This window comes from Carassius gibelio, chromosome A7 (assembly GCF_023724105.1).
Source record: "Carassius gibelio isolate Cgi1373 ecotype wild population from Czech Republic chromosome A7, carGib1.2-hapl.c, whole genome shotgun sequence".
In the NCBI taxonomy this organism is placed as follows: Eukaryota; Metazoa; Chordata; class Actinopteri; order Cypriniformes; family Cyprinidae; genus Carassius; species Carassius gibelio.
Genome location: NC_068377.1, coordinates 9,661,559 through 9,680,295, shown reverse-complemented (window position 1 = coordinate 9,680,295; position 18,737 = coordinate 9,661,559). Strand labels below are relative to the sequence as shown.

The window sequence follows — 18,737 nt, the reverse complement described above, 5'->3', positions numbered from 1 at the left end:
CATTTTCAAATAAATTAACAAAAAACACATTCTCATGTTCATTTTTTCACTGATGTTGGTGTGGGATCAAATTATTTGCAATTAAACAAATGACATATTTCAGCTTTTTTGGTACTTTTTCATTACTTGGAACAGGACAAGAGTTTTTTATCATCTCAAAAAAAAAAAAATAATTCATTAAACTCATCAGCAAATATTGTTTCATTGTAGGAAAATATAGGCATGCCCTTTCTGTTTTAAAATCACTAAATTCACCCCAAATTACCTGCACTCAAAGTGCATCACCACAATATTTTATTTTATTTTATTTTAATAGGTTTGGTTTTATTTTAACAAGATGACTTTTACTTCCACTCAAAGTGCCTCAACGCAATATTGATTGTATTTATTGATATTAATTTTATTAATTAATTTAAACATTTTGGTTTAATTTAATTTAACCAGGTTTGAAATTTCTGTTTTAAAATCACTAAATTCATCCCCAAATTACCTGCACTCAAAGTGCATCACCACAATATTTTATTTAATTTTATATTATTTAATTTTATTTCATTTCAATAGATTTGGTTTCATTTTAACCAGATGACATTTACTTCCACTCAAAGTGCCTCAACGCAGTATTGATTGTATTTATTGCTATTAATTTTATTAATTAATTTAAACATTTTGGTTTAATTTAATTTAACCAGGTTTGAAATTTCTGTTTTAAAATCACTAAATTCACCCCAAATTACCTGCACTCAAAGTGCATCACCACAATATTTTATTTAATTTTATTTTAATTGTTTTGGTTTTATTTTAACCAGATGACATTTACTTCCACTCAAAGTGCCTCAACGCAATATTGATTGTATTTATTGATATTAATTATTTTAAACATTTTGGTTTAATTTAATTTAACCAGGTTTGAAATTTCTGTTTTAAAATGACCAAATTCCCCCCAAATTACATTCAATTTAAAGTAAGCGCAGTATTTGTTTACTTTTATTTAATTCAATTTCAACCAGAAGACATTTCTGATGTTAAAGTTGAGAAACAGGCCCCCATTACTTCCACACAAAGTGCGTCACCGCGCGACATTTATCTTTTGTGAATGTATTTATTTATTAAAATGCATATTTTTTATTGTTACTTATTTCTTTCCCTTAATTTAGCTCATATTAAAAAAGAGAGAAGACTTTTAAAAGACTTGGAAAAAACTTTGAGTGGAAAAGGATCTGTTTCTCTTTGGCCTGCCTGTGTGTCTTCTTTAAATAGGTCGCTCTTGACTGTTGTACTCGCTTACGGCCATACCACCCTGAGCACGCCCGATCTCGTCCGATCTCGGAAGCTAAGCAGGGTCGGGCCTGGTTAGTACTTGGATGGGAGACCGCCTGGGAATACCAGGTGCTGTAAGCTTTTGCTTTTCCTTCAGCCAAGGCTCAGCTATCATTCTAGTTCCTTTACACTTTTATACGGATTAGCTGCTTCTTTTTTGTCTGTTTTCTCTTTCTCTGTGCCATCTTTCTGCTTGCGGTGTCACAAAGGACAGCTCAGCCTCGTCATTCTTCCTTTCTCCTGCAGGAGGCGATAGACGGGCCTTTTCTCTGTCTCTATTACAAACTCTTGAGCGCCGCGTGCTCTTTTGGAAATGACACCCCTCTCTTCAGTTTGAGACGGAGCTTCCCAAATTTGATTGTCATCCGAACCCCTTAGTGGTAAACTACACAGGAGATGCACCCTCTTAGATTTAAAGTTCATTTTCAAATAAATTAACAAAAAACACATTCTCATGTTCATTTTTTCACTGATGTTGGTGTGGGATCAAATTATTTGCAATTAAACAAATGACATATTTCAGCTTTTTTGGTACTTTTTCATTACTTGGAACAGGACAAGAGTATTTTATCATCTCAAAAAAAAAAAAAAAAATTCATTAAACTCATCAGCAAATATTGTTTCATTGTAGGAAAATATAGGCATGCCCTTTCTGTTTTAAAATCACTAAATTCACCCCAAATTACCTGCACTCAAAGTGCATCACCACAATATTTTATTTTATTTTATTTTAATAGGTTTGGTTTTATTTTAACAAGATGACTTTTACTTCCACTCAAAGTGCCTCAACGCAATATTGATTGTATTTATTGATATTAATTTTATTAATTAATTTAAACATTTTGGTTTAATTTAATTTAACCAGGTTTGAAATTTCTGTTTTAAAATCACTAAATTCATCCCCAAATTACCTGCACTCAAAGTGCATCACCACAATATTTTATTTAATTTTATATTATTTAATTTTATTTCATTTCAATAGATTTGGTTTCATTTTAACCAGATGACATTTACTTCCACTCAAAGTGCCTCAACGCAGTATTGATTGTATTTATTGCTATTAATTTTATTAATTAATTTAAACATTTTGGTTTAATTTAATTTAACCAGGTTTGAAATTTCTGTTTTAAAATCACTAAATTCACCCCAAATTACCTGCACTCAAAGTGCATCACCACAATATTTTATTTAATTTTATTTTAATTGTTTTGGTTTTATTTTAACCAGATGACATTTACTTCCACTCAAAGTGCCTCAACGCAATATTGATTGTATTTATTGATATTAATTATTTTAAACATTTTGGTTTAATTTAATTTAACCAGGTTTGAAATTTCTGTTTTAAAATGACCAAATTCCCCCCAAATTACATTCAATTTAAAGTAAGCGCAGTATTTGTTTACTTTTATTTAATTCAATTTCAACCAGAAGACATTTCTGATGTTAAAGTTGAGAAACAGGCCCCCATTACTTCCACACAAAGTGCGTCACCGCGCGACATTTATCTTTTGTGAATGTATTTATTTATTAAAATGCATATTTTTTATTGTTACTTATTTCTTTCCCTTAATTTAGCTCATATTAAAAAAGAGAGAAGACTTTTAAAAGACTTGGAAAAAACTTTGAGTGGAAAAGGATCTGTTTCTCTTTGGCCTGCCTGTGTGTCTTCTTTAAATAGGTCGCTCTTGACTGTTGTACTCGCTTACGGCCATACCACCCTGAGCACGCCCGATCTCGTCCGATTTTGGAAGCTAAGCAGGGTCGGGCCTGGTTAGTACTTGGATGGGAGACCGCCTGGGAATACCAGGTGCTGTAAGCTTTTGCTTTTCCTTCAGCCAAGGCTCAGCTATCATTCTAGTTCCTTTACACTTTTATACGGATTAGCTGCTTCTTTTTTGTCTGTTTTCTCTTTCTCTGTGCCATCTTTCTGCTTGCGGTGTCACAAAGGACAGCTCAGCCTCGTCATTCTTCCTTTCTCCTGCAGGAGGCGATAGACGGGCCTTTTCTCTGTCTCTATTACAAACTCTTGAGCGCCGCGTGCTCTTTTGGAAATGACACCCCTCTCTTCAGTTTGAGACGGAGCTTCCCAAATTTGATTGTCATCCGAACCCCTTAGTGGTAAACTACACAGGAGATGCACCCTCTTAGATTTAAAGTTCATTTTCAAATAAATTAACAAAAAACACATTCTCATGTTCATTTTTTCACTGATGTTGGTGTGGGATCAAATTATTTGCAATTAAACAAATGACATATTTCAGCTTTTTTGGTACTTTTTCATTACTTGGAACAGGACAAGAGTTTTTTATCATCTCAAAAAAAAAAAAAAAAATCATTAAACTCATCAGCAAATATTGTTTCATTGTAGGAACATATAGGCATGCCCTTTCTGTTTTAAAATCACTAAATTCACCCCAAATTACCTGCACTCAAAGTGCATCACCACAATATTTTATTTTATTTTATTTTAATAGGTTTGGTTTTATTTTAACCAGATGACATTTACTTCCACTCAAAGTGCCTCAACGTAATATTGATTGTATTTATTGATATTAATTTTATTAATTAATTTAAACATTTTGGTTTAATTTAATTTAACCAGGTTTGAAATTCCTGTTTTAAAATCACTAAATTCACCCCAAATTACCTGCACTCAAAGTGCATCACCACAATATTTTATTTTATTTTATATTATTTAATTTTATTTCATTTCAATAGATTTGGTTTCATTTTAACCAGAAGACATTTACTTCCACTCAAAGTGCCTCAACGCAGTATTGATTGTATTTATTGCTATTAATTTTATTAATTAATTTAAACATTTTGGTTTAATTTAATTTAACCAGGTTTGAAATTTCTGTTTTAAAATCACTAAATTCACCCCAAATTACCTGCACTCAAAGTGCATCACCACAATATTTTATTTAATTTTATTTTAATTGTTTTGGTTTTATTTTAACCAGATGACATTTACTTCCACTCAAAGTGCCTCAACGCAATATTGATTGTATTTATTGATATTAATTATTTTAAACATTTTGGTTTAATTTAATTTAACCAGGTTTGAAATTTCTGTTTTAAAATGACCAAATTCCCCCCAAATTACATTCAATTTAAAGTAAGCGCAGTATTTGTTTACTTTTATTTAATTCAATTTCAACCAGAAGACATTTCTGATGTTAAAGTTGAGAAACAGGCCCCCATTACTTCCACACAAAGTGCGTCACCGCGCGACATTTATCTTTTGTGAATGTATTTATTTATTAAAATGCATATTTTTTATTGTTACTTATTTCTTTCCCTTAATTTAGCTCATATTAAAAAAGAGAGAAGACTTTTAAAAGACTTGGAAAAAACTTTGAGTGGAAAAGGATCTGTTTCTCTTTGGCCTGCCTGTGTGTCTTCTTTAAATAGGTCGCTCTTGACTGTTGTACTTGCTTACGGCCATACCACCCTGAGCACGCCCGATCTCGTCCGATCTCGGAAGCTAAGCAGGGTCGGGCCTGGTTAGTACTTGGATGGGAGACCGCCTGGGAATACCAGGTGCTGTAAGCTTTTGCTTTTCCTTCAGCCAAGGCTCAGCTATCATTCTAGTTCCTTTACACTTTTATACGGATTAGCTGCTTCTTTTTGGTCTGTTTTCTCTTTCTCTGTGCCATCTTTCTGCTTGCGGTGTCACAAAGGACAGCTCAGCCTCGTCATTCTTCCTTTCTCCTGCAGGAGGCGATAGACGGGCCTTTTCTCTGTCTCTATTACAAACTCTTGAGCGCCGCGTGCTCTTTTGGAAATGACACCCCTCTCTTCAGTTTGAGACGGAGCTTCCCAAATTTGATTGTCATCCGAACCCCTTAGTGGTAAACTACACAGGAGATGCACCCTCTTAGATTTAAAGTTCATTTTCAAATAAATTAACAAAAAACACATTCTCATGTTCATTTTTTCACTGATGTTGGTGTGGGATCAAATTATTTGCAATTAAACAAATGACATATTTCAGCTTTTTTGGTACTTTTTCATTACTTGGAACAGGACAAGAGTTTTTTATCATCTCAAAAAAAAAAAATTCATTAAACTCATCAGCAAATATTGTTTCATTGTAGGAAAATATAGGCATGCCCTTTCTGTTTTAAAATCACTAAATTCACCCCAAATTACCTGCACTCAAAGTGCATCACCACAATATTTTATTTTATTTTATTTTAATAGGTTTGGTTTTATTTTAACCAGATGACATTTACTTCCACTCAAAGTGCCTCAACGTAATATTGATTGTATTTATTGATATTAATTTTATTAATTAATTTAAACATTTTGGTTTAATTTAATTTAACCAGGTTTGAAATTCCTGTTTTAAAATCACTAAATTCACCCCAAATTACCTGCACTCAAAGTGCATCACCACAATATTTTATTTTATTTTATATTATTTAATTTTATTTTATTTCAATAGATTTGGTTTCATTTTAACCAGATGACATTTACTTCCACTCAAAGTGCCTCAACGCAGTATTGATTGTATTTATTGCTATTAATTTTATTAATTAATTTAAACATTTTGGTTTAATTTAATTTAACCAGGTTTGAAATTTCTGTTTTAAAATGACCAATTTCCCCCCAAATTACATTCAATTTAAAGTAAGCGCAGTATTTGTTTACTTTTATTTAATTCAATTTCAACCAGAAGACATTTCTGATGTTAAAGTTGAGAAACAGGCCCCCATTACTTCCACACAAAGTGCGTCACCGCGCGACATTTATCTTTTGTGAATGTATTTATTTATTAAAATGCATATTTTTTATTGTTACTTATTTCTTTCCCTTAATTTAGCTCATATTAAAAAAGAGAGAAGACTTTTAAAAGACTTGGAAAAAACTTTGAGTGGAAAAGGATCTGTTTCTCTTTGGCCTGCCTGTGTGTCTTCTTTAAATAGGTCGCTCTTGACTGTTGTACTCGCTTACGGCCATACCACCCTGAGCACGCCCGATCTCGTCCGATCTCGGAAGCTAAGCAGGGTCGGGCCTGGTTAGTACTTGGATGGGAGACCGCCTGGGAATACCAGGTGCTGTAAGCTTTTGCTTTTCCTTCAGCCAAGGCTCAGCTATCATTCTAGTTCCTTTACACTTTTATACGGATTAGCTGCTTCTTTTTTGTCTGTTTTCTCTTTCTCTGTGCCATCTTTCTGCTTGCGGTGTCACAAAGGACAGCTCAGCCTCGTCATTCTTCCTTTCTCCTGCAGGAGGCGATAGACGGGCCTTTTCTCTGTCTCTATTACAAACTCTTGAGCGCCGCGTGCTCTTTTGGAAATGACACCCCTCTCTTCAGTTTGAGACGGAGCTTCCCAAATTTGATTGTCATCCGAACCCCTTAGTGGTAAACTACACAGGAGATGCACCCTCTTAGATTTAAAGTTCATTTTCAAATAAATTAACAAAAAACACATTCTCATGTTCATTTTTTCACTGATGTTGGTGTGGGATCAAATTATTTGCAATTAAACAAATGACATATTTCAGCTTTTTTGGTACTTTTTCATTACTTGGAACAGGACAAGAGTTTTTTATCATCTCAAAAAAAAAAAAAAAAATTCATTAAACTCATCAGCAAATATTGTTTCATTGTAGGAAAATATAGGCATGCCCTTTCTGTTTTAAAATCACTAAATTCACCCCAAATTACCTGCACTCAAAGTGCATCACCACAATATTTTATTTTATTTTATTTTAATAGGTTTGGTTTTATTTTAACAAGATGACTTTTACTTCCACTCAAAGTGCCTCAACGCAATATTGATTGTATTTATTGATATTAATTTTATTAATTAATTTAAACATTTTGGTTTAATTAAATTTAACCAGGTTTGAAATTTCTGTTTTAAAATCACTAAATTCATCCCCAAATTACCTGCACTCAAAGTGCATCACCACAATATTTTATTTAATTTTATATTATTTAATTTTATTTCATTTCAATAGATTTGGTTTCATTTTAACCAGATGACATTTACTTCCACTCAAAGTGCCTCAACGCAGTATTGATTGTATTTATTGCTATTAATTTTATTAATTAATTTAAACATTTTGGTTTAATTTAATTTAACCAGGTTTGAAATTTCTGTTTTAAAATCACTAAATTCACCCCAAATTACCTGCACTCAAAGTGCATCACCACAATATTTTATTTAATTTTATTTTAATTGTTTTGGTTTTATTTTAACCAGATGACATTTACTTCCACTCAAAGTGCCTCAACGCAATATTGATTGTATTTATTGATATTAATTATTTTAAACATTTTGGTTTAATTTAATTTAACCAGGTTTGAAATTTCTGTTTTAAAATGACCAAATTCCCCCCAAATTACATTCAATTTAAAGTAAGCGCAGTATTTGTTTACTTTTATTTAATTCAATTTCAACCAGAAGACATTTCTGATGTTAAAGTTGAGAAACAGGCCCCCATTACTTCCACACAAAGTGCGTCACCGCGCGACATTTATCTTTTGTGAATGTATTTATTTATTAAAATGCATATTTTTTATTGTTACTTATTTCTTTCCCTTAATTTAGCTCATATTAAAAAAGAGAGAAGACTTTTAAAAGACTTGGAAAAAACTTTGAGTGGAAAAGGATCTGTTTCTCTTTGGCCTGCCTGTGTGTCTTCTTTAAATAGGTCGCTCTTGACTGTTGTACTCGCTTACGGCCATACCACCCTGAGCACGCCCGATCTCGTCCGATCTCGGAAGCTAAGCAGGGTCGGGCCTGGTTAGTACTTGGATGGGAGACCGCCTGGGAATACCAGGTGCTGTAAGCTTTTGCTTTTCCTTCAGCCAAGGCTCAGCTATCATTCTAGTTCCTTTACACTTTTATACGGATTAGCTGCTTCTTTTTTGTCTGTTTTCTCTTTCTCTGTGCCATCTTTCTGCTTGCGGTGTCACAAAGGACAGCTCAGCCTCGTCATTCTTCCTTTCTCCTGCAGGAGGCGATAGACGGGCCTTTTCTCTGTCTCTATTACAAACTCTTGAGCGCCGCGTGCTCTTTTGGAAATGACACCCCTCTCTTCAGTTTGAGACGGAGCTTCCCAAATTTGATTGTCATCCGAACCCCTTAGTGGTAAACTACACAGGAGATGCACCCTCTTAGATTTAAAGTTCATTTTCAAATAAATTAACAAAAAACACATTCTCATGTTCATTTTTTCACTGATGTTGGTGTGGGATCAAATTATTTGCAATTAAACAAATGACATATTTCAGCTTTTTTGGTACTTTTTCATTACTTGGAACAGGACAAGAGTTTTTTATCATCTCAAAAAAAAAAAAAAAAATTCATTAAACTCATCAGCAAATATTGTTTCATTGTAGGAAAATATAGGCATGCCCTTTCTGTTTTAAAATCACTAAATTCACCCCAAATTACCTGCACTCAAAGTGCATCACCACAATATTTTATTTTATTTTATTTTAATAGGTTTGGTTTTATTTTAACAAGATGACTTTTACTTCCACTCAAAGTGCCTCAACGCAATATTGATTGTATTTATTGATATTAATTTTATTAATTAATTTAAACATTTTGGTTTAATTTAATTTAACCAGGTTTGAAATTTCTGTTTTAAAATCACTAAATTCATCCCCAAATTACCTGCACTCAAAGTGCATCACCACAATATTTTATTTAATTTTATATTATTTAATTTTATTTCATTTCAATAGATTTGGTTTCATTTTAACCAGATGACATTTACTTCCACTCAAAGTGCCTCAACGCAGTATTGATTGTATTTATTGCTATTAATTTTATTAATTAATTTAAACATTTTGGTTTAATTTAATTTAACCAGGTTTGAAATTTCTGTTTTAAAATCACTAAATTCACCCCAAATTACCTGCACTCAAAGTGCATCACCACAATATTTTATTTAATTTTATTTTAATTGTTTTGGTTTTATTTTAACCAGATGACATTTACTTCCACTCAAAGTGCCTCAACGCAATATTGATTGTATTTATTGATATTAATTATTTTAAACATTTTGGTTTAATTTAATTTAACCAGGTTTGAAATTTCTGTTTTAAAATGACCAAATTCCCCCCAAATTACATTCAATTTAAAGTAAGCGCAGTATTTGTTTACTTTTATTTAATTCAATTTCAACCAGAAGACATTTCTGATGTTAAAGTTGAGAAACAGGCCCCCATTACTTCCACACAAAGTGCGTCACCGCGCGACATTTATCTTTTGTGAATGTATTTATTTATTAAAATGCATATTTTTTATTGTTACTTATTTCTTTCCCTTAATTTAGCTCATATTAAAAAAGAGAGAAGACTTTTAAAAGACTTGGAAAAAACTTTGAGTGGAAAAGGATCTGTTTCTCTTTGGCCTGCCTGTGTGTCTTCTTTAAATAGGTCGCTCTTGACTGTTGTACTCGCTTACGGCCATACCACCCTGAGCACGCCCGATCTCGTCCGATTTTGGAAGCTAAGCAGGGTCGGGCCTGGTTAGTACTTGGATGGGAGACCGCCTGGGAATACCAGGTGCTGTAAGCTTTTGCTTTTCCTTCAGCCAAGGCTCAGCTATCATTCTAGTTCCTTTACACTTTTATACGGATTAGCTGCTTCTTTTTTGTCTGTTTTCTCTTTCTCTGTGCCATCTTTCTGCTTGCGGTGTCACAAAGGACAGCTCAGCCTCGTCATTCTTCCTTTCTCCTGCAGGAGGCGATAGACGGGCCTTTTCTCTGTCTCTATTACAAACTCTTGAGCGCCGCGTGCTCTTTTGGAAATGACACCCCTCTCTTCAGTTTGAGACGGAGCTTCCCAAATTTGATTGTCATCCGAACCCCTTAGTGGTAAACTACACAGGAGATGCACCCTCTTAGATTTAAAGTTCATTTTCAAATAAATTAACAAAAAACACATTCTCATGTTCATTTTTTCACTGATGTTGGTGTGGGATCAAATTATTTGCAATTAAACAAATGACATATTTCAGCTTTTTTGGTACTTTTTCATTACTTGGAACAGGACAAGAGTTTTTTATCATCTCAAAAAAAAAAAAAAAAATCATTAAACTCATCAGCAAATATTGTTTCATTGTAGGAACATATAGGCATGCCCTTTCTGTTTTAAAATCACTAAATTCACCCCAAATTACCTGCACTCAAAGTGCATCACCACAATATTTTATTTTATTTTATTTTAATAGGTTTGGTTTTATTTTAACCAGATGACATTTACTTCCACTCAAAGTGCCTCAACGTAATATTGATTGTATTTATTGATATTAATTTTATTAATTAATTTAAACATTTTGGTTTAATTTAATTTAACCAGGTTTGAAATTCCTGTTTTAAAATCACTAAATTCACCCCAAATTACCTGCACTCAAAGTGCATCACCACAATATTTTATTTTATTTTATATTATTTAATTTAATTTTATTTCAATAGATTTGGTTTCATTTTAACCAGAAGACATTTACTTCCACTCAAAGTGCCTCAACGCAGTATTGATTGTATTTATTGCTATTAATTTTATTAATTAATTTAAACATTTTGGTTTAATTTAATTTAACCAGGTTTGAAATTTCTGTTTTAAAATCACTAAATTCACCCCAAATTACCTGCACTCAAAGTGCATCACCACAATATTTTATTTAATTTTATTTTAATTGTTTTGGTTTTATTTTAACCAGATGACATTTACTTCCACTCAAAGTGCCTCAACGCAATATTGATTGTATTTATTGATATTAATTATTTTAAACATTTTGGTTTAATTTAATTTAACCAGGTTTGAAATTTCTGTTTTAAAATGACCAAATTCCCCCCAAATTACATTCAATTTAAAGTAAGCGCAGTATTTGTTTACTTTTATTTAATTCAATTTCAACCAGAAGACATTTCTGATGTTAAAGTTGAGAAACAGGCCCCCATTACTTCCACACAAAGTGCGTCACCGCGCGACATTTATCTTTTGTGAATGTATTTATTTATTAAAATGCATATTTTTTATTGTTACTTATTTCTTTCCCTTAATTTAGCTCATATTAAAAAAGAGAGAAGACTTTTAAAAGACTTGGAAAAAACTTTGAGTGGAAAAGGATCTGTTTCTCTTTGGCCTGCCTGTGTGTCTTCTTTAAATAGGTCGCTCTTGACTGTTGTACTCGCTTACGGCCATACCCCCCTGAGCACGCCCGATCTCGTCCGATCTCGGAAGCTAAGCAGGGTCGGGCCTGGTTAGTACTTGGATGGGAGACCGCCTGGGAATACCAGGTGCTGTAAGCTTTTGCTTTTCCTTCAGCCAAGGCTCAGCTATCATTCTAGTTCCTTTACACTTTTATACGGATTAGCTGCTTCTTTTTGGTCTGTTTTCTCTTTCTCTGTGCCATCTTTCTGCTTGCGGTGTCACAAAGGACAGCTCAGCCTCGTCATTCTTCCTTTCTCCTGCAGGAGGCGATAGACGGGCCTTTTCTCTGTCTCTATTACAAACTCTTGAGCGCCGCGTGCTCTTTTGGAAATGACACCCCTCTCTTCAGTTTGAGACGGAGCTTCCCAAATTTGATTGTCATCCGAACCCCTTAGTGGTAAACTACACAGGAGATGCACCCTCTTAGATTTAAAGTTCATTTTCAAATAAATTAACAAAAAACACATTCTCATGTTCATTTTTTCACTGATGTTGGTGTGGGATCAAATTATTTGCAATTAAACAAATGACATATTTCAGCTTTTTTGGTACTTTTTCATTACTTGGAACAGGACAAGAGTTTTTTATCATCTCAAAAAAAAAAAATTCATTAAACTCATCAGCAAATATTGTTTCATTGTAGGAAAATATAGGCATGCCCTTTCTGTTTTAAAATCACTAAATTCACCCCAAATTACCTGCACTCAAAGTGCATCACCACAATATTTTATTTTATTTTATTTTAATAGGTTTGGTTTTATTTTAACCAGATGACATTTACTTCCACTCAAAGTGCCTCAACGTAATATTGATTGTATTTATTGATATTAATTTTATTAATTAATTTAAACATTTTGGTTTAATTTAATTTAACCAGGTTTGAAATTCCTGTTTTAAAATCACTAAATTCACCCCAAATTACCTGCACTCAAAGTGCATCACCACAATATTTTATTTTATTTTATATTATTTAATTTAATTTTATTTCAATAGATTTGGTTTCATTTTAACCAGATGACATTTACTTCCACTCAAAGTGCCTCAACGCAGTATTGATTGTATTTATTGCTATTAATTTTATTAATTAATTTAAACATTTTGGTTTAATTTAATTTAACCAGGTTTGAAATTTCTGTTTTAAAATCACTAAATTCACCCCAAATTACCTGCACTCAAAGTGCATCACCACAATATTTTATTTAATTTTATTTTAATTGTTTTGGTTTTATTTTAACCAGATGACATTTACTTCCACTCAAAGTGCCTCAACGCAATATTGATTGTATTTATTGATATTAATTATTTTAAACATTTTGGTTTAATTTAATTTAACCAGGTTTGAAATTTCTGTTTTAAAATGACCAAATTCCCCCCAAATTACATTCAATTTAAAGTAAGCGCAGTATTTGTTTACTTTTATTTAATTCAATTTCAACCAGAAGACATTTCTGATGTTAAAGTTGAGAAACAGGCCCCCATTACTTCCACACAAAGTGCGTCACCGCGCGACATTTATCTTTTGTGAATGTATTTATTTATTAAAATGCATATTTTTTATTGTTACTTATTTCTTTCCCTTAATTTAGCTCATATTAAAAAAGAGAGAAGACTTTTAAAAGACTTGGAAAAAACTTTGAGTGGAAAAGGATCTGTTTCTCTTTGGCCTGCCTGTGTGTCTTCTTTAAATAGGTCGCTCTTGACTGTTGTACTCGCTTACGGCCATACCACCCTGAGCACGCCCGATCTCGTCCGATCTCGGAAGCTAAGCAGGGTCGGGCCTGGTTAGTACTTGGATGGGAGACCGCCTGGGAATACCAGGTGCTGTAAGCTTTTGCTTTTCCTTCAGCCAAGGCTCAGCTATCATTCTAGTTCCTTTACACTTTTATACGGATTAGCTGCTTCTTTTTGGTCTGTTTTCTCTTTCTCTGTGCCATCTTTCTGCTTGCGGTGTCACAAAGGACAGCTCAGCCTCGTCATTCTTCCTTTCTCCTGCAGGAGGCGATAGACGGGCCTTTTCTCTGTCTCTATTACAAACTCTTGAGCGCCGCGTGCTCTTTTGGAAATGACACCCCTCTCTTCAGTTTGAGACGGAGCTTCCCAAATTTGATTGTCATCCGAACCCCTTAGTGGTAAACTACACAGGAGATGCACCCTCTTAGATTTAAAGTTCATTTTCAAATAAATTAACAAAAAACACATTCTCATGTTCATTTTTTCACTGATGTTGGTGTGGGATCAAATTATTTGCAATTAAACAAATGACATATTTCAGCTTTTTTGGTACTTTTTCATTACTTGGAACAGGACAAGAGTTTTTTATCATCTCAAAAAAAAAAAATTCATTAAACTCATCAGCAAATATTGTTTCATTGTAGGAAAATATAGGCATGCCCTTTCTGTTTTAAAATCACTAAATTCACCCCAAATTACCTGCACTCAAAGTGCATCACCACAATATTTTATTTTATTTTATTTTAATAGGTTTGGTTTTATTTTAACCAGATGACATTTACTTCCACTCAAAGTGCCTCAACGTAATATTGATTGTATTTATTGATATTAATTTTATTAATTAATTTAAACATTTTGGTTTAATTTAATTTAACCAGGTTTGAAATTCCTGTTTTAAAATCACTAAATTCACCCCAAATTACCTGCACTCAAAGTGCATCACCACAATATTTTATTTTATTTTATATTATTTAATTTTATTTTATTTCAATAGATTTGGTTTCATTTTAACCAGATGACATTTACTTCCACTCAAAGTGCCTCAACGCAGTATTGATTGTATTTATTGCTATTAATTTTATTAATTAATTTAAACATTTTGGTTTAATTTAATTTAACCAGGTTTGAAATTTCTGTTTTAAAATGACCAATTTCCCCCCAAATTACATTCAATTTAAAGTAAGCGCAGTATTTGTTTACTTTTATTTAATTCAATTTCAACCAGAAGACATTTCTGATGTTAAAGTTGAGAAACAGGCCCCCATTACTTCCACACAAAGTGCGTCACCGCGCGACATTTATCTTTTGTGAATGTATTTATTTATTAAAATGCATATTTTTTATTGTTACTTATTTCTTTCCCTTAATTTAGCTCATATTAAAAAAGAGAGAAGACTTTTAAAAGACTTGGAAAAAACTTTGAGTGGAAAAGGATCTGTTTCTCTTTGGCCTGCCTGTGTGTCTTCTTTAAATAGGTCGCTCTTGACTGTTGTACTCGCTTACGGCCATACCACCCTGAGCACGCCCGATCTCGTCTGATCTCGGAAGCTAAGCAGGGTCGGGCCTGGTTAGTACTTGGATGGGAGACCGCCTGGGAATACCAGGTGCTGTAAGCTTTTGCTTTTCCTTCAGCCAAGGCTCAGCTATCATTCTAGTTCCTTTACACTTTTATACGGATTAGCTGCTTCTTTTTTGTCTGTTTTCTCTTTCTCTGTGCCATCTTTCTGCTTGCGGTGTCACAAAGGACAGCTCAGCCTCGTCATTCTTCCTTTCTCCTGCAGGAGGCGATAGACGGGCCTTTTCTCTGTCTCTATTACAAACTCTTGAGCGCCGCGTGCTCTTTTGGAAATGACACCCCTCTCTTCAGTTTGAGACGGAGCTTCCCAAATTTGATTGTCATCCGAACCCCTTAGTGGTAAACTACACAGGAGATGCACCCTCTTAGATTTAAAGTTCATTTTCAAATAAATTAACAAAAAACACATTCTCATGTTCATTTTTTCACTGATGTTGGTGTGGGATCAAATTATTTGCAATTAAACAAATGACATATTTCAGCTTTTTTGGTACTTTTTCATTACTTGGAACAGGACAAGAGTTTTTTATCATCTCAAAAAAAAAAAAAAAATTCATTAAACTCATCAGCAAATATTGTTTCATTGTAGGAAAATATAGGCATGCCCTTTCTGTTTTAAAATCACTAAATTCACCCCAAATTACCTGCACTCAAAGTGCATCACCACAATATTTTATTTTATTTTATTTTAATAGGTTTGGTTTTATTTTAACAAGATGACTTTTACTTCCACTCAAAGTGCCTCAACGCAATATTGATTGTATTTATTGATATTAATTTTATTAATTAATTTAAACATTTTGGTTTAATTTAATTTAACCAGGTTTGAAATTTCTGTTTTAAAATCACTAAATTCATCCCCAAATTACCTGCACTCAAAGTGCATCACCACAATATTTTATTTAATTTTATATTATTTAATTTTATTTCATTTCAATAGATTTGGTTTCATTTTAACCAGATGACATTTACTTCCACTCAAAGTGCCTCAACGCAGTATTGATTGTATTTATTGCTATTAATTTTATTAATTAATTTAAACATTTTGGTTTAATTTAATTTAACCAGGTTTGAAATTTCTGTTTTAAAATCACTAAATTCACCCCAAATTACCTGCACTCAAAGTGCATCACCACAATATTTTATTTAATTTTATTTTAATTGTTTTGGTTTTATTTTAACCAGATGACATTTACTTCCACTCAAAGTGCCTCAACGCAATATTGATTGTATTTATTGATATTAATTATTTTAAACATTTTGGTTTAATTTAATTTAACCAGGTTTGAAATTTCTGTTTTAAAATGACCAAATTCCCCCCAAATTACATTCAATTTAAAGTAAGCGCAGTATTTGTTTACTTTTATTTAATTCAATTTCAACCAGAAGACATTTCTGATGTTAAAGTTGAGAAACAGGCCCCCATTACTTCCACACAAAGTGCGTCACCGCGCGACATTTATCTTTTGTGAATGTATTTATTTATTAAAATGCATATTTTTTATTGTTACTTATTTCTTTCCCTTAATTTAGCTCATATTAAAAAAGAGAGAAGACTTTTAAAAGACTTGGAAAAAACTTTGAGTGGAAAAGGATCTGTTTCTCTTTGGCCTGCCTGTGTGTCTTCTTTAAATAGGTCGCTCTTGACTGTTGTACTCGCTTACGGCCATACCACCCTGAGCACGCCCGATCTCGTCCGATCTCGGAAGCTAAGCAGGGTCGGGCCTGGTTAGTACTTGGATGGGAGACCGCCTGGGAATACCAGGTGCTGTAAGCTTTTGCTTTTCCTTCAGCCAAGGCTCAGCTATCATTCTAGTTCCTTTACACTTTTATACGGATTAGCTGCTTCTTTTTTGTCTGTTTTCTCTTTCTCTGTGCCATCTTTCTGCTTGCGGTGTCACAAAGGACAGCTCAGCCTCGTCATTCTTCCTTTCTCCTGCAGGAGGCGATAGACGGGCCTTTTCTCTGTCTCTATTACAAACTCTTGAGCGCCGCGTGCTCTTTTGGAAATGACACCCCTCTCTTCAGTTTGAGACGGAGCTTCCCAAATTTGATTGTCATCCGAACCCCTTAGTGGTAAACTACACAGGAGATGCACCCTCTTAGATTTAAAGTTCATTTTCAAATAAATTAACAAAAAACACATTCTCATGTTCATTTTTTCACTGATGTTGGTGTGGGATCAAATTATTTGCAATTAAACAAATGACATATTTCAGCTTTTTTGGTACTTTTTCATTACTTGGAACAGGACAAGAGTTTTTTATCATCTCAAAAAAAAAAAAAAAAATTCATTAAACTCATCAGCAAATATTGTTTCATTGTAGGAAAATATAGGCATGCCCTTTCTGTTTTAAAATCACTAAATTCACCCCAAATTACCTGCACTCAAAGTGCATCACCACAATATTTTATTTTATTTTATTTTAATAGGTTTGGTTTTATTTTAACAAGATGACTTTTACTTCCACTCAAAGTGCCTCAACGCAATATTGATTGTATTTATTGATATTAATTTTATTAATTAATTTAAACATTTTGGTTTAATTTAATTTAACCAGGTTTGAAATTTCTGTTTTAAAATCACTAAATTCATCCCCAAATTACCTGCACTCAAAGTGCATCACCACAATATTTTATTTAATTTTATATTATTTAATTTTATTTCATTTCAATAGATTTGGTTTCATTTTAACCAGATGACATTTACTTCCACTCAAAGTGCCTCAACGCAGTATTGATTGTATTTATTGCTATTAATTTTATTAATTAATTTAAACATTTTGGTTTAATTTAATTTAACCAGGTTTGAAATTTCTGTTTTAAAATCACTAAATTCACCCCAAATTACCTGCACTCAAAGTGCATCACCACAATATTTTATTTAATTTTATTTTAATTGTTTTGGTTTTATTTTAACCAGATGACATTTACTTCCACTCAAAGTGCCTCAACGCAATATTGATTGTATTTATTGATATTAATTATTTTAAACATTTTGGTTTAATTTAATTTAACCAGGTTTGAAATTTCTGTTTTAAAATGACCAAATTCCCCCCAAATTACATTCAATTTAAAGTAAGCGCAGTATTTGTTTACTTTTATTTAATTCAATTTCAACCAGAAGACATTTCTGATGTTAAAGTTGAGAAACAGGCCCCCATTACTTCCACACAAAGTGCGTCACCGCGCGACATTTATCTTTTGTGAATGTATTTATTTATTAAAATGCATATTTTTTATTGTTACTTATTTCTTTCCCTTAATTTAGCTCATATTAAAAAAGAGAGAAGACTTTTAAAAGACTTGGAAAAAACTTTGAGTGGAAAAGGATCTGTTTCTCTTTGGCCTGCCTGTGTGTCTTCTTTAAATAGGTCGCTCTTGACTGTTGTACTCGCTTACGGCCATACCACCCTGAGCACACCCGATCTCGTCCGATCTCGGAAGCTAAGCAGGGTCGGGCCTGGTTAGTACTTGGATGGGAGACCGCCTGGGAATACCAGGTGCTGTAAGCTTTTGCTTTTCCTTCAGCCAAGGCTCAGCTATCATTCTAGTTCCTTTACACTTTTATACGGATTAGCTGCTTCTTTTTTGTCTGTTTTCTCTTTCTCTGTGCCATCTTTCTGCTTGCGGTGTCACAAAGGACAGCTCAGCCTCGTCATTCTTCCTTTCTCCTGCAGGAGGCGATAGACGGGCCTTTTCTCTGTCTCTATTACAAACTCTTGAGCGCCGCGTGCTCTTTTGGAAATGACACCCCTCTCTTCAGTTTGAGACGGAGCTTCCCAAATTTGATTGTCATCCGAACCCCTTAGTGGTAAACTACACAGGAGATGCACCCTCTTAGATTTAAAGTTCATTTTCAAATAAATTAACAAAAAACACATTCTCATGTTCATTTTTTCACTGATGTTGGTGTGGGATCAAATT

The 18,737-nt window shown here is 33.1% G+C and overlaps 11 non-coding genes across 11 annotated transcripts; all 11 read left to right on the top strand.

The window, feature by feature from the left end:
• Positions 1-1,279: 1,279 nt before the first annotated feature.
• On the top strand, positions 1,280-1,398 carry LOC128017939 (5S ribosomal RNA). Its single transcript, XR_008184630.1, has one exon. It is a non-coding gene; the product is annotated as a 5S ribosomal RNA (ribosomal RNA).
• A 1,619-nt stretch (positions 1,399-3,017) lies between these two features.
• On the top strand, positions 3,018-3,136 carry LOC128017932 (5S ribosomal RNA). The gene has a single exon (XR_008184626.1). It is a non-coding gene; the product is annotated as a 5S ribosomal RNA (ribosomal RNA).
• A 1,617-nt stretch (positions 3,137-4,753) lies between these two features.
• LOC128017938 (5S ribosomal RNA) lies at positions 4,754-4,872 on the top strand. Its single transcript, XR_008184629.1, has one exon. It is a non-coding gene; the product is annotated as a 5S ribosomal RNA (ribosomal RNA).
• A 1,398-nt stretch (positions 4,873-6,270) lies between these two features.
• LOC128017926 (5S ribosomal RNA) lies at positions 6,271-6,389 on the top strand. The gene has a single exon (XR_008184621.1). It is a non-coding gene; the product is annotated as a 5S ribosomal RNA (ribosomal RNA).
• A 1,619-nt stretch (positions 6,390-8,008) lies between these two features.
• On the top strand, positions 8,009-8,127 carry LOC128017914 (5S ribosomal RNA). Its single transcript, XR_008184610.1, has one exon. It is a non-coding gene; the product is annotated as a 5S ribosomal RNA (ribosomal RNA).
• A 1,619-nt stretch (positions 8,128-9,746) lies between these two features.
• LOC128017930 (5S ribosomal RNA) lies at positions 9,747-9,865 on the top strand. Its single transcript, XR_008184625.1, has one exon. It is a non-coding gene; the product is annotated as a 5S ribosomal RNA (ribosomal RNA).
• A 1,617-nt stretch (positions 9,866-11,482) lies between these two features.
• Positions 11,483-11,601, top strand: LOC128017909 (5S ribosomal RNA). The gene has a single exon (XR_008184605.1). It is a non-coding gene; the product is annotated as a 5S ribosomal RNA (ribosomal RNA).
• Positions 11,602-13,214: 1,613 nt separating this feature from the next.
• Positions 13,215-13,333, top strand: LOC128017903 (5S ribosomal RNA). Its single transcript, XR_008184599.1, has one exon. It is a non-coding gene; the product is annotated as a 5S ribosomal RNA (ribosomal RNA).
• Positions 13,334-14,731: 1,398 nt separating this feature from the next.
• Positions 14,732-14,850, top strand: LOC128017905 (5S ribosomal RNA). The gene has a single exon (XR_008184601.1). It is a non-coding gene; the product is annotated as a 5S ribosomal RNA (ribosomal RNA).
• A 1,618-nt stretch (positions 14,851-16,468) lies between these two features.
• On the top strand, positions 16,469-16,587 carry LOC128017891 (5S ribosomal RNA). The gene has a single exon (XR_008184588.1). It is a non-coding gene; the product is annotated as a 5S ribosomal RNA (ribosomal RNA).
• A 1,619-nt stretch (positions 16,588-18,206) lies between these two features.
• On the top strand, positions 18,207-18,325 carry LOC128017941 (5S ribosomal RNA). The gene has a single exon (XR_008184632.1). It is a non-coding gene; the product is annotated as a 5S ribosomal RNA (ribosomal RNA).
• Positions 18,326-18,737: the final 412 nt, after the last annotated feature.